This window comes from Adiantum capillus-veneris, chromosome 25, assembly GCF_014529385.1.
Source record: "Adiantum capillus-veneris isolate H3 chromosome 25, ASM1452938v2, whole genome shotgun sequence".
Taxonomy (NCBI): Eukaryota; Viridiplantae; Streptophyta; class Polypodiopsida; order Polypodiales; family Pteridaceae; genus Adiantum; species Adiantum capillus-veneris.
Genome location: NC_140955.1, coordinates 29,602,096 through 29,614,133, shown reverse-complemented (window position 1 = coordinate 29,614,133; position 12,038 = coordinate 29,602,096). Strand labels below are relative to the sequence as shown.

Genomic DNA, 12,038 nt, shown 5'->3' with positions numbered 1-12,038 from the left:
TTAGAATAGCTCCTTAATTGGACAATATAACTATCATTTAGGGTGTGTATTTTTATTAAAATTGCATCAATAGCCGTTGCTCTTTCTCTCATATTCGTAATTTTAGAGGTGTCTGTGTTTGTGTGTGTGTGCGTGTGTGTGCACATGCACTCATAGTTTGAATTGGAAGTTTTCAATTGTAGCTTTTCATCGTGTGTGTTGTATTTGTTGGGAGCTCTCCATAGAAAATCATCCATAGAACACCAAACCAAGCATCGTCAAGTGCAGTTTTGGGCTAGCACCTCAATTGAAGTAGTGAAAGAAGTGCAATTTTGGTATTCCATCCACATGCATCTTACTAGCCAATGCTCCGAAGTTTCCTTGTTTGGTTGCCCCAGCATCCTCAGGTGCATAGACAATGCGATGGCACACCTTTTATTTATAGTAAAATCAACACAAGTAAGCGATGACTAACACACAAAATCACGGAATCAATGCCAGTTTTGGGAGTAGAGAAATTGACAAAGCTTAAAAAACAAATCACCGATGCTAGTTTTGGTGCTTTTCAAAAGCCAACGCTAATTGAGGCTAGAGGTAGTAGCATCTCGAGAGTTGATGACCTGCATCAATAGAAAGCCTACAAACTTGGCAAATCGGTAGCCTTTCAACTTGCAGATTTGACTAGTACCAAAAGCATCTTGGCATCTTCTACTCATAGCATATTTAGCAAATTGAAAGTCATTTAAAGATTTATTTTCAAAGATTCCATTAAACTACTAAAGGTGGTTCACACAACAAAATCCTTTTGCATTCGTTTCACACACGAGTAACTCTAGCAATCTCAATGGTGAATCTATTTTCATCTTAAGTAAGGGGCCTTTTTACACTCAATTGGAGCGGGTTGGCATATTGACTTTGTGAGAGCACTTTCACACACACATATGCACATAATCTTTTTCTCAAGAGGCAACACATATGCTCATCAAATACACAACAAAATGTATGTTCTATACGTCTCTCAAGGGAGAGGTGTTTTCTCAATATGTTTTTTTACGAAGCAATGAAAGGAGGAAATCATGATCAAAGGGAGGTGGTGGCGTGCATTGTTGTGACAAAAATCAAGAGTGGAAGAAGAAACAACAACACCCATCATGTTTAATGTGACTTGGCAGTGATGTTCTCTACTTTTTTTTTCCTTTATCCTCTTGCAATTGAGCCATGTTGGAGATAGCTTGGTCTCCGTAGTGTCTAGATTCTATGAAGGGCAGTGTTTTCAATGTGTCTCTTGGATTTGAGATGCTTTTATCTCCTGGATTGGAGATGTCAGCTTTGTCTCTTGGATCAAGGATGTCAATTTTTGCTCCTAGATTGGAGTGTGCTACATTAGATTCTCAATAGTCATAGGTCAAACTTCAAGGGGAGGGTTGTTGGGTTTTATGGGCTTTGTCATATGCTTTCTACCTTGTTTGTGCATACTTTCTCTAGTCTACTATCATGCTTATGTGGCAAGAATCATGTGATAGCATGTGGGTACTTTCCACCTAGGATGATGATGTATATGGTGAGATTTCACCCCACGATGTACCCATGATGTCACCTTGTATGATGCCTATATAAGAGGCTTGTAATCTCTCTTTTCTATTGCATAATCAAGAAATATTTTAGAATCTCTATTGTGTATCTCTACTCTTTTTTATTACACACACACACACACACCATGAATGCTACACTCATTGATCCACCCGAGTCTTTACAAGATAGGTCACACAAATTTTTGAAGTATGGAATACTTGGAGAGCATGCCTTGCATTAATTGAAGCATTGCATCTTAGGTGTGGAGGCTACAAGATGTTGCAATATATGTTTTTTACGACCCAATATGATTTGGATCTATGTATCTCTTTTGATGACAATACACTAATTTCTTATTATTGGGCCGTCCTCCAACATGTCAAGATGAAAAGGATGCATATAAGCATGGCTTGACAATGCCTCTAGAGTAACTCCATGAGAAGGACACACCTTGAACGAAATATGCTCAAGGTTGTGTTTATGATATTAATTTTGGTTGTGGTTTTTGTTTTGGTGGCAAGTTTGCCCTCCGTTATACATGTTCAAAATTATTTTGAATACTATATGTGGTTAGCAATGCTTTGCATTAGTAATGGCTACCAACTCCTTGTACATAATTAGGTTTTGTCCAATACTACATTCTTATGGGTTGTCCACTTGTACATGCTTTTGGCTATAGTTTGATGCTTTCGGTTATGGTTATTAAATCAAACTAGTAAAGGGGACCTTTACCATAATTAATATGCAGTCAGGGAACTGTCAGGATGACTTCAGATTCCAATCAGGAAGTTATCAGGTCAGAGTCAACTCAGGAGATAATCAGAAACCTATTAGGAAGTAAGTAGGAAAAGACATTATGTGAAAGGATGTAACTTTTCGTAGGGGCTTTTGTATCTTTTGTGATCTTCGATGATGAAAGGAAGTATGGGGATGACGCTGGTGTGTGATGATGATGGGAAATGGAAGGCGGCAGTTATATCTATCTGTCTATTGTCTATTCTGATTCTGATCTATGTCTGATGAATAACTGATGAAATCCTGAGTATAAATATGAGATATATGTATTCCCTTTGATCTTGTCGATGAAGTATCTGAAGGTCTGAAGTGCATACATACTGTGTAATCCTGTATTGGTGGTTGGTTAAGTGTTAGGCAATTATCAGAGAATATGCAGAATCTGTCTAAGCCTTTTCTGATCAACCCCATTACACTTTGGCGATCCTGCAAAATGTTTCGGATCTGTTCCTTACCTGTGGCGTAGAGGACTGAAGTGTTTCTGATGACAGAGGAGGATGTTACAGACCTGCTATATGAATTTCGACATTGGGAGTCAGAAGAGGAAGAAGGAAATGATTTGCTAATCAGATTTCGCAATTGGGTAACAGAGGAAGAAGAAAAGCAGGAGTACGACAGAATTTTTCTGCGGGAGTACTTTCCACAATTGCCTAGGGATGTGCAGAAGTGTATTAGAATTAAAGTGGTGATCCTCTTCCGGTGCATTCATCCGATGCATTCATCCGGTTGGCATATATAATCTCCCTGTAAGTTGGTCGTTTGTGAACATCCGGCAACTCAGGAGATACTTGGAACTTCGGAGGAAGTACGCTCTCAGGCGACAAGCAACTGGCAAGCCAACTTAATGTATGAGTGAAGAGGAGGATGGTCGCCAGTCTGCACAACATCCTTATTGGACACGTTTTAGTAGCACGCAAGGAGTAGATTCATCCGCAGCAATAGAAGAAGAGGAGGAAGGCAGTCAACCGTCAACTCCTGAAAGGCAAAGTAGTACTTCTTCTGGCAATACCAAAGATTTTGAGCAACAGAATGAGGAGATTTTTAATCTGAACCTGCAAAGGTTTGTGGGAGCATTAGCAGTCAATCAGGTTTTTAGACCAAGAAGGCTGCAGTTTCAAACACACACACCACCATTACCATTTGACCCTTTGAGACAAATAAATCAAGGACAAGTACCGGTACCAGTACCAGTGAATCAACTCCAACCACAACCTGTAGTGATGGCTCAACCAGCACCCAACCCGAAAGTGGGGGCGGCTAAGTTCAGCGGGAAATCCAAGGAGGATGCTGACAGTCATGTGGGGCAGTTTGAGACCAGGTGGATGGCAACTGGATACAATGTGATCCATAATGATGCTACCAAGAAGGAGCATTTTGCTGCCACATTGCAGGGGAAGGCAATGGCTTGGTTTATGCAGTATGGTATTGCAGCTTTTCCAACATATGAAGCATTAAGAAACAGATTTTTGGCAAGATTCAGGGAGGAAAAGACCCCTGAGGATATCTTGATCAAAATGAGAAAGATGAAGCAAAGAAAATTGCTAGTGGAAGACTATGCTCAGAAATTTAGAAACCTCAACAACAGATTGTTGGCAGCACAGAGGCCATCATTTGAACAGTTGGGCGATTATTTTTGTAGAGGATTGAATCTGGAGCTGCGCAGTTCAGTAGCAGGAAGAGGAGTGATCAACAATGAAGCAGATTTCAATGAGTTGGTGGAAGCAGCCACAAGGGCAGAAAGAAGGTATGGAAGCCTTGAGAAGAGAAAGAAATCTTCCAAAAGGCAAGAATCAGATTCAGAGGATGAAGAAGATGATGAAGAAACAGATGACTCCTCAGATGAGGAAGACTCAGAGTCTGAAAAGGATTCTGATGAAGAAGATGATGATTGGTCAGAGAAAAAGAAAAAGAAGAAGAAAAGTAAGAAGAAAAAGAAGAAATCCTCCAGGTAGGAGAAGGACAAAGAGAAAAAGGGTAAAAGCAGGGAGCAGACAGTTCCTGGAAAAGAAGACATCAGTCAGATGATTGTCAGTCAATTGAAGAATTTGGGTCTTACAAAACTGGGTATGCCGGAGAGGCCTTATTGTCAAACATGTCAAGTTTTGGCCATAGTGATGAAAGATGTTGGTACAATCCAAATTATCGGGGACGCATTCAAGAAAGGGTGCAGCAAAGAATGAATCCACCTGCAGCGAATGTCATGATTGCAGGAGGGCCTCAGGGAAGGCCACTGAATTTTAGAAACTGGGGAAATTCAGGTCCTATTTAGAGACTTCAAGCCCAAGAAGGGTGGGGTAATCAAAGGAATCAGGACAGAATGGGAGGAAATTTATCGTGTACCTATTGTGGAACACAAGGGCACAGACAGGGACCTGAATGCACCCTGTGGTGCAAACACAGGAGTGAGAGGGGGATCCCTACAGTACAATATAATAATAAAGGCGGCCAGCCTCAACAAAGGCCTCCTGCACAGTTAAATGTTGTCATGTTGGAAGAAGAAGAACAGGAATCTGAAGAGTTCCTGATGAATGCCAAAGTGGAGCCTGATAGAGCCCGGATGCCTAATGAGCGCTGCTGTGGAAGAGGGGAATCAAGCAACCTGTTCCAATGTGATTGTACAGAGTGTGTCTCGATTGAAGGAGTTAAAGAGGGGGATAATGTTCCTGGAGCTATGGTGGTAACCAGGTCGTCAGGAAAGGTAAAGGGGGATAAGGTTCAGAAAAAAGAAGAACAACAACCAATCGACTGGAAGGTTCAGGACCAGATTAGAATGGGAGTATTGAAGGAGATAAATAAAGTGAACAAGCGACAGGAGGATAAAAGAAGGGAAACTCAGGAAGTCCCTGAGGCAATAGTAAGGTATCCGGCGGACAGAATACAGGAAGGAGTTGGTAAAGGACATGATCAGGCGCTGACTGTACAGAAGAAAGCTGCAGTCAAGATGTCTGAGGAGTTTTTTGATGCATTAATGGAAGCACCTACTCAGATTAGTTTGAGGCAGATTTTGAGTTTGGTACCAAGCTTTGCAGACCAATTCATGCAGAAGTTACAACAACAGTATGGGGGAAAGAATCCGATTGACTTACAGACAGATGAAGATCCGGATCAGGAGATTGAGGTAGCAGAAATGCAACCTGCAGATGTTGATTACAAAGTTCCAGTGATCAGTGTAAAGATGGAGCAGATATTTATGCCAGGAGTGTTGATTGATGGAGGATCAGGAGTGAATGTACTTCCAGAGGAAACATGCAGGAAGATGAACATTACCTGTTGGGATCCGGCACCATTTCAAGTGAAAATGGCAGATCATAGGAGGATCCAGCCATTAGGGATTGTCAGGAATAAGGAAATTGAGATTGGAGGTCTCAAGTTTAAAGTCAATTTTGTGGTGTTGCAGTTGGAAAAGTCTTCTCAGTCATATCCTATGATTCTTGGGAGACCTTGGCTTAGAGCAGCAAAAGTCAAGCAACATTGGGGAGCAGATTATGTGATATTGAGACAGGGCAAGAAAAAGGTGAGAATGAAGATGGTGGCCAGCAAAATACTTCCACTTGATTGCAGACCTTTGCATGCAGAAACAATCAATATGGCTCCAGAATTGGAAGAAGATGAGGAAGAGGAATTTTTGAGGGTAAATTCTTCTGTCATTCCAATATTTGAAGTGGATGTACAAAATATTGCAGAGAAATATGTAGCTAATGATCCCAAGGTGGAGAAATTGAAGAAAAAATTGGGCAAGAGAAAGCTGTTTCCTGAAGGATCTGATTTGGAGGCAGAACAGAAACATGCAGAGATCAGGGCAGAGAAAGATTTTGAGGAATATCTTTCAAAAAGTTCAAGGGTAAGGGAAGATGATTTGGAAGACATGGATCTAGGAACAAAGGGGAATTCTCAGAAGGTCAGGGTCAGTGTCAATCTGGATCAGAATTTTAAAAGAGGACTGCAGGGTTTACTCAGGGAATACAAGGATGTATTTGCCTAGCACTACAGTGACATGAAAGGAGTGAATCCAGCTTTTTGTGAACATAGGATCAACCTGAAGGCTGATGCAGTCCCAGTGGTACAACAAAGATACAGATTAAACCCAAGTTATGCTAAGCAGGTGAAAGAGGAATTGGATAAGCTTTTGGCAGTAGGTTTCATTTACCCGGTTGACAAGGTGACATGGTTATCTCCAATAGTGGTTGTTCCAAAGAAGAATGGGAAGATCAGGGTTTGTGTGGATTGGAGGAAGCTGAATGTTGCCACACTGACTGATCCTTTTCCACTTCCATATTGTGATACAATGTTGGATGCGGTTGCAGGACATGAAATGTATAGCTTTTTGGATGGTTTTAGTGGCTATAATCAGATCACGATGGCAGTGGAGGACAGAGAAAAAACAGCCTTTATTACAGAATGGGGAGTGTTTGCTTACAATGTGATGGGGTTTGGATTGAAAAATGCACCTCCTACTTTTCAGAAGTGGGTTCAGCAAATGTTTTCTCCTTTCTTGACAACTTTTATGAGGGTGTTCCTGGATTATTTCAGTGTTTTTGGGAGAAAAGATGAGCATTTGGGACATCTCAGGCTCTGTTTGCAGAAGTGCAGGGAAGCTAGACTTTCTTTGAACCCTGAAAAGTGTGCATTTGCAGTAAGCAGTGGGATTCTTTTGGGACATGTGATATCAAAAGAAGGGATTGCCATTGATTCCAGGAAGGTGGAGGCAATTCTGAAGGCACCAGTACCTAAGAACTTGAAGCAGTTGTCAAGGTTTTTGGGACAAGTAAAGTGGCATAACAGATTTTTGAGGTATTTGGCATATGTTTGTCAATCACTGACAAAGCTTACCAAGAAGGATGTACCATTCTTATGGTCTACTGATCAGTAAAAGGCCTTTGAATTATTGAAGAAGATGTTGATGGTGGCACCAATTCTAATTTCTCCATATTGGAATTTGCCATTCCATATATTTGTGGATGCAAGTCATTGTGCAGTGGGAGCAGTCCTGATGCAAGAGAGTGAGAAGGGATGGTTTAGACCTATCTATTATGCAAGCAGGGTGCTATCCTCTGCTCAAAGGAACTATTCAGTAACTGAAAGAGAAGGTTTAGGCATGGTTTATGCATTGAAGAAGTTCAGGCATTACTTGTTGGCCAATAAGATGGTGTTTCATGTAGATCATCAAGCTTTGATCTATATGGTTAATAAACCACAGTTGTCAGGCAGGTTGGCAAGATGGGTTCTTTTACTTCAGGAATTTGACTATAGTGTGGTGCATACACCGGGGAAAGAGCATGCCATTGCAGATTACTTGAGCAGATTGGAGACAGGAGAACCACCAGATGGAGTGCCTGATGAATTACCTGATGCAGGACTGTTTCAGGTGGTGACAGGTCTGATAGCAGAAGATTGGTATGATGAGATGTTTCAGTTCTTGGTGGAGGGTTTTTTTCCAGAAGAGATGACTTCAGATAGAAGGAAGAGGTTGGCAATGAGGAGCAGATCATTTATGGTAATATCAGGAATGTTATACAAGAAAGGAATAGATCAGGTGATCAGAAGGTGTGTTTCAGGGAAAGCTGAACAAAAGGCAGTTCTTTCAGAGGCTCATTGGGGCAATGTTGGAGGACACTTTTCTCATGAAGTAACTGCTAGAAAAGTATTTCAGGCAGGGTTATGGTGGCCAAGTATTCATAAGGATGCTTACAACTATTGCAGGCAGTGTTTTGTCTGTCAGAGGGATGGAAGGCCAAATGATGCAGATAGGATGCCTTTGCAACCAGTGGTACCACTTGAACCTTTTCAAAAGTGGGGGTTAGATTTCATGGGACCTATTATTCCTTCTGCAAGAAATACTCAAAACAGATATATTCTGGTGGCTATTGATTATGCAACAAAATGGGTTGAAGCAGTGGCACTAAGGGATAATACTGCAGGTAGTGTGGCAAGATTCCTCTATAGGAATATTATGACCAGATTTGGGTGTCCGGTGGAATTGGTTTCAGATCAAGGAGTACATTTCCTCAACAAAGTGATCAAGAAGTTGACTGAGTCACACCTGATAATACACAAGAAGTCTACAGTGTATTATCCACAAGCAAATGGACAGGCAGAGAGTACTAATAAGATCCTGATCAGAATTTTGAAGAAGATTGTGGAGGACAATAGGAAGGATTGGGATACAAAGCTTGATTATGCTTTGTGGGCTTTCAGGACAGCTTTCAAGGTGACAACAGGTCAGACACCTTTCAGGCTAGTATATGGACTAGAAGCAGTAGTACCAATGGAATTTGTAGTTCCTAGTATGAGAATTGCAGCTGAGCATAGACTGTCTCCAGAACAGTCTATACCTTTCAGGGAGGAATCCTTGTTGAAATTGGAGGAGGATAGGATTCTGAGTGCTTATTTGGCAGAAGCAGTGCAAAACAGAAGGAAAGCATGGGTGTCTCGACACATTAAGTTCAAATTTTTTAAAAAAGGAGATTGGGTCATGGTATATAACAGTAAGTTGGGGCCAAGACCAGGGAAACTCAAGTTGAGATATGTAGGGCCTTATCAGATAGCAGAAGTCAGAGGGCCAGGAACTTTTGTGTTACAGGATGAAGTTGGGAACCAGTTTGGAAAACCATTGAATGGGTATCGGTTGAAATTATTTGAAGGGGAGATTACTCAAAAAGAGTGTCAAAATGAGGTGGGAATATATTTTCTCGATTCGGGGGTACGAGGTATTATGAATAGAGAAGTGAAGGTGGAGTGTGAGACCACGCTTTCGTGTTTTCAAACTGACAGAGGACTTGACATCTCAAGTAATAGTGCGTCAGCGTTAGTGCCCGCCATGCAGAAGAGAAAGAGTGTGTTGCTAGGTGAAGAGCAAGCCCAGCGTACGCCGCCGGTAGCTAGAGAAGCTGCAGATTTTGAAGCGATGGTGCAAAGGAGGGGGCTGAGATCGGCAAGGCCAAGCCCTGGAACAATGGTGGAGATCGACGATGAGGAAGAGGATGTACAGCAGCTGACACCGCTTCAAATGAAGACCAGACAAGCAACAGAGCATCATCTCATGGATTTTAAGGTGGAGATCGATTCCTTCCAACCCAGACATGCACGATGGCTGCAGTCTATTCAACTATTAGAGTATGCACAGTTGCCATGGACACACTGGCGTTTCACGACTCAAACATGCATGATGATGGCGCAACTTATAGATTGTAATGGATTGGTGGGACACGGAGTTTACTTGTCAGCAGCATTAGTGGCGACAGTATTTGGATTGCCTGAAGGAATTGATAATGCGGTGGACAAAGCATCTGAGGAGGACATGGATGCAGAATTCGGGAAGAGTGAAGGTACTCGCAATTATTTTGCTTTGAAAAATGTGTCTGATGCAGAGAGATTGCAGCAAATAAAATGGTTTTTGGAAAGGGTCATGTTATTGGTGAAGTTGGATTACATATCAAGAGAGAATTATGCAATTCTCAGCATGGCAGAGAAGGGTAAGAGATTTGGATGGGCAACAATGTTGTATGAAAGAATACATTCAGAGGTATTTTTCAAAGAAAAGAAAAGAGTGCAGAGAAGTACAAAAGTGGGACCTTTGATTGCTGCAATTTTCATGCATGTAAAGAATAATGGTGTATTGAGGGCGATGACACCATCAGGGTCAAGACAGGTGGCTGACAGACAGGAAGGACACAGTAAGGAAGTATTTGGGCAGCATGAACTGTTGGATTCTGAGCAGATGATTGACAGGGAAATGAAGACAAAGAAGTATCATGAGTCCAAGACAGGCATATATAAGAGTATGTGGTCAGCAAAGTATTCACATGGTGAATGTATGGAAACTATGGGGTTGAATACAGATGTAGAGATTCCAAAATTCTGGGCTGAAGAGGAAGATGGACAGATAAAGATTGTGGGGGCTCAGACAACTCCGGTGAAGCGTTCCATCAAGTTGAAGAAAAGAAGGTTAGATGTCGTGCAGACCAAGGAGACTGAGAGTGGAAAGAAGCAAGAGGATATCAAACAGTCTCTTGTTAAACAATTTTTTCAAGATGTTACATACTCAAAAGCCTTAGAGTCTGTAGAGATATTAAAGGAGTTTGTGGAGCAGCAGAACATGAACAGTGTACTTTTGGAGAGGACAAATGGAAAACTTGTGGAGGAGAAAGAAGAATTGGCAAGGCAGTTGAGTAAAAAGACAATGACAGTGGAGGAAATTGAAGAGTTGCAGGAGAATCTCAAGGCAGCATCAGAGCAAAATCAGAAAATGGAAGAAAAGTTAAGGATGTTTCAGGGTCATTTGCACAGAAGAGAGAGCAATGCAAAAAATGTACAAAGTGTGGTAGAATGAGTGGAAAGCAGTATTGACTATGGAGTTAGGGAATTTAGCAAATACTAATGTAGCTTTAGAAGCAGACAACAGGGTTCTACTGAATAGAGTGGCAGCCTGTAAAGATGTGGAAAAGCAAATTAGAGAATGCACAGATGATGAGTTGTCAATTGATGGATGGTACTTGTCACCTGAGGAGGTTGAAGACATGAAGGTTCAACTGAGGAAGCAGGGAGAACAAATTTGGCAAAATCTGGGAGTCAGGCTAGAAGAAGTGATGTCTAAACCATATGAAATATTTGCCAAAGAAGAAAACAAGGAGGAGTATGAGTTACTAAAATTTCAGTATGAGGAGTTACATGAAAAATATAACTCTCTCCTTGAGCAACAGTCACAGGACAGCAAACAGATTGAAAAAGAGGGTGTTCAGGAAGATGATGTACTAAAGACTCCAATGTTGGATACTTTAGTGGATACAATTGCACAGCATGTGAAAAAAGATAATCAGGAATTGGAAAAGTTTTCTGAAGAGATTGCAGATCAGGGGCAAAACAGTGTGGTTGCAGAAAAGGAGAAGACTGTACCTGAAACAAATCTGATGCAGCAGGCGCAGATTAATGAAGAAGAAAGCTTGCAACAGCTAATAGTAGATGATCAGGGAGATACAGAATTGCAAAATGTGGAGGACAAAGTTGAAGAAATGCTTACTCAAGAAGATGGTGTGCTGGAGGTTGAACAAAAGGAGTAATCAAGGGAATTGTGGGTTCAGGTCGCCAAAAAGTTTCTTTTTGGTACCACCGGGTGTGCCAGGTGGTAAAGGGGACCTTTACCATAATTAATATGCAGTTAGGGAACTGTCAGGATGACTTCAGATTCCAATCAGGAAGTTATCAGGTCAGAGTCAACTCAGGAGATAATCAGAAACCTATTAGGAAGTAAGTAGGAAAAGACATTATGTGAAAGGATGTAACTTTTCGTAGGGGCTTTTGTATCTTTTGTGATCTTCGATGATGAAAGGAAGTATGGGGATGACGCTGGTGTGTGATGATGATGGGAAATGGAAGGCGGCAGTTATATCTATCTGTCTATTGTCTGTTCTGATTCTGATCTATGTCTGATGAATAACTGATGAAATCCTGAGTATAAATATGAGATATATGTATTCCCTTTGATCTTGTCGATGAAGTATCTGAAGGTCTGAAGTGCATACATACTGTGTAGTCCTGTATTGGTGGTTGGTTAAGTGTTAGGCAATTATCAGAGAATATGCAGAATCTGTCTAAGCCTTTCCTGATCAACCCCATTACACAAACAACATATGATTACGGTTATGATGCTTTTGGTTATGGTTATGATACGAGACAATGTATAGATGTAGTTATGA

At 41.3% G+C, this 12,038-nt stretch overlaps 1 pseudogene; it reads left to right on the top strand.

Annotated features, from left to right (window-relative positions):
* Positions 1-4,831: 4,831 nt before the first annotated feature.
* Positions 4,832-11,402, top strand: LOC147424643 (uncharacterized; annotated as a pseudogene).
* Positions 11,403-12,038: the final 636 nt, after the last annotated feature.